The sequence below is a fragment of the Camelus ferus genome, chromosome X, assembly GCF_009834535.1.
Source record: "Camelus ferus isolate YT-003-E chromosome X, BCGSAC_Cfer_1.0, whole genome shotgun sequence".
NCBI classification, from domain to species: domain Eukaryota; kingdom Metazoa; phylum Chordata; class Mammalia; order Artiodactyla; family Camelidae; genus Camelus; species Camelus ferus.
In genome coordinates this window covers 58381890-58385267 of record NC_045732.1, presented here as the reverse complement: position 1 = coordinate 58385267, position 3378 = coordinate 58381890, and positions in this window count along the sequence as shown.

Sequence of the window (3378 nt, the reverse complement as noted above, 5' to 3'; positions counted from 1 at the left end):
ACTTATCTAGAGTTCATGGTGATAAGAAATAAAACCGGATTAAAGTATTTGCTTCAAATATAATGCAGATTATTTGGGTGAGTGAAATTATGTGAGAAATATTTAATATACTTAAAGGAATAAGCCTCTTTTGAATTCCAGAGGCACCCATTTATAAGCAACTTAATATCTTGTCTACTTATTAAAACATGTACATTTACTCTGCCAAATAGTTAAGACAAGAATATGACAGATGGGTAAAGAGAGGTACAGAGAAGTCATGTTTTTTCACAGATTTAGAACAGAAACTAATACAGGTAAATCAGACCTAAAAGAGACATACCTGGAATATACATTTACATCAGGAGAAATACTCTGGTTATAAGGTAATTTTCATTTTTGTTTTAATGTTTCACTTTGTTTATATATATGTGGCTTTATTTTTGTATATAAACATGACATTTTTTAATGATGTAAAGGAAAACTGTTTTTCCATTCACACAACTTCCAACACCAAATTATGGATGTTTTTTCCCACACCAACAGATTTCCCAACTCTCCAGACACCAACTCGGTGTCTTTCAATTTGTTTATGACACTAACTATGTGAAGTTCATGCAGACCCCATAGATAAAGGGCTCAGTCCCATAAGACTGCTCTCACTTCAAATGTCAGATACAAGTCCCAGGTTGTCACCTGTACTTCTGACCAACTAGCTATAAATCAGGGGTTCCCACAACCCCTTCCTCAGATTTGATTATTTGCTATAACAATTCCTAGAACTCAGGGAATCACTTATGTTTACCAGTTTACTCTAAAGGTTGTAATAAAGGATACAGATGAACAGTCAGATGAAGAAATACATAAGGTGAAGTCCAGAAGGGTCCTGAATACAAACAATTTTGTCTTCATAGAGTTGGAGTGCACCACCCTCCCAGTACATGGATGTGTTCACCAACCCAGAAGCTCTTCAGGCCCCATAGTTTAGGAATTTTTATGAAGACTTTATCATGTAGGCATGATCAATTATTAACTCAATCTCCAGCCCTGTAGGTTGAAGGGTGGAGTGGAAAATTCCAAACCTCTAATCATACTTGGTCTTTCTGGTGACCAACCCCAATCCTAGAGCTATCTAGGTGCCTTAGTCACCAGTCATTTCATTAGCATACAACAAAATGATTATAAAAGTCTAAAGATGCTGACACATTATCAGAAAACTATTCAGTCATTTTTAATATCTGATCCATTATTATTTCATATGAAAATGTCTCCCAAGATTAGGCCACTCAGGTTTGCAGGTGTTCAGTCAATCTTGTCAGGTTCCAAAAGCAAGAGTAGTCTCAGCAATATATGACTTCACCCTTTCAGGCATGTGGTATACATGAACTAAGAGATAATATCATCTCTTGCTCTGAGCCTTTTTTTGAGATGTTAATGTAATATTGAGTTTCCCTCAATATATAACCCATTTATTCATTCATTTACTCTCAGCTACTATTTATCCTTCTCTTAACCAAACTTTTCTACCTTGGGAAGGAACATTAAATTCAGCCACTGTGCTGGTCTAGATTGTAGGTAATAATACTAGTTCTTCTGACAGACATAGACATGTCCTACTTTAATGCATTCAAAAAATTCCCATAGAGATTTCCATAGTGTCGTGCCCCATATAGGCATCTTTTTACCAGGCCAAGTTTCCATTCTGCCTCACCATATGGCTAGGCCATTCTCCACTGCCCATGAGTCAGTAAAAATCCATCAGAGGAACTTTCATCTCTGTTCAATTCTTTTATCTCTGCCAGAAAACAGCATGCAATTTAACCCAATGAGCTGATTTGTTTTTGTCTTCTTCAGAGTCTTTCCATCCACTGGTCTTTATGTGTGGCTTTCCAAACAGAAAACAGCTTTATTCATCTTGGAACTGCCATCAGTAGTAAACAAAGCCGCTGTTTGTTGGTCAATCAAGAGCTGTTCATCGGGCACTGTTCATGTGGTAAACACTTTCGGCAGCTCCTCAGGTGGTTCCACAGTCAATCCTAGGGTTAGAAAAAAAAGTCTCCCTGCTCATTAATATCTCCTCTTTGCTTTCCCCACTAGCATGATCTTGTATAAATCATTTCCATTTTTTTTTTTTCTGGAACTCATCTGGGCATTAGAGTGTTTCTCCAAATTCTCTCAAGACATCATTGGTATTTCAGGTTTCAAGATGGTTTTATATCCTTCATTTATAGGGACAGTTGTGACTAATGCCCAACAGCAAGCTAATAATTCTTTCTCAAATGGAAATTCTCTCATCTAAAGTCCTAGTAATAGCTAGGAGATACTCACAGACTTTTGCCATAATTTCCAGTATAAGCTTCATACAGGGATGTTGCACAGAGAATTTGTTCTTATCAGCACTCCAGCTTCTATTCTACGTTATGTAGACTCAGTCAGTCTTATTGGTTCCCAGTCAGTTTACATGTCTTCTGTTTTATACTAGGTAGAGGAAATGCTCCCCAGTCAGACACACTTACTCATGCCCATAATACATTTAGGTAAAAGAGGCATTATTACTTCATAGAAAGCTTACTCAAACATACCAATTCTCCAGATTTTCATCTTAATCTAATCAACCTTTATATCCTAACTGTAGCCTCCATTAAGACTCCATCAACAGGTTTTAGTTTTATAATATCCATTGCCATAAAATATTCAGGTAAAGGAGACACAATTTATTTACATAAAGCATGTTTAAACATTCCAGTTTTAATCATCCTATTAACTTTTACATTGTTATATTCTCTCACTCTAATGGTAGCCCACATCAGGCCTTCATTAATGGATTTTGGTACCACAGTGCATGAGACTCCTATATCAAGGAGGCCCAGAAATGTCTCTTCTCTACCCCTCAACCATTTTACCCACTTGAGCACATAAGACTTTGGGTTCCCAGCAGGGAATTGAGCAAAGGAACCCTGATTATTTTGTCAACCTTTATCTTGGTTAATTTGCCTGACTATGGTCCCAAGAGATTGTAATCTTTCCCTTCCTGCTTTTTAAATTTCTCCAAACTGGGGTAAATAAAGTGCATTTGTTTGGGGCTCTTTAAGGCCAGGGGACTAACAGCACCTTAGGTGGTGCTGAATTAAGACCTTTGTTTCAAACACATCAATGTCTGTCTTTTGTGGGGTTTCTTGGTCCCATTTCTTTATAACCATCTAAAGACTTTCACCCTGCTGGGATGAATCTCCTCTTTCTTTTTTCTGTTTGTTTCAGCTCTTATAAATGTTTTTTTTTTTAAATTCAGTTTATTTCTTAATAACCATTTAGAAATTACCATTTTGCTGGGAAGAGTCCTTTGATTCTTCTCTCTGCATTTTTCCATTCTCTTATTAATTAGCCTAAGGTTTCATTAGC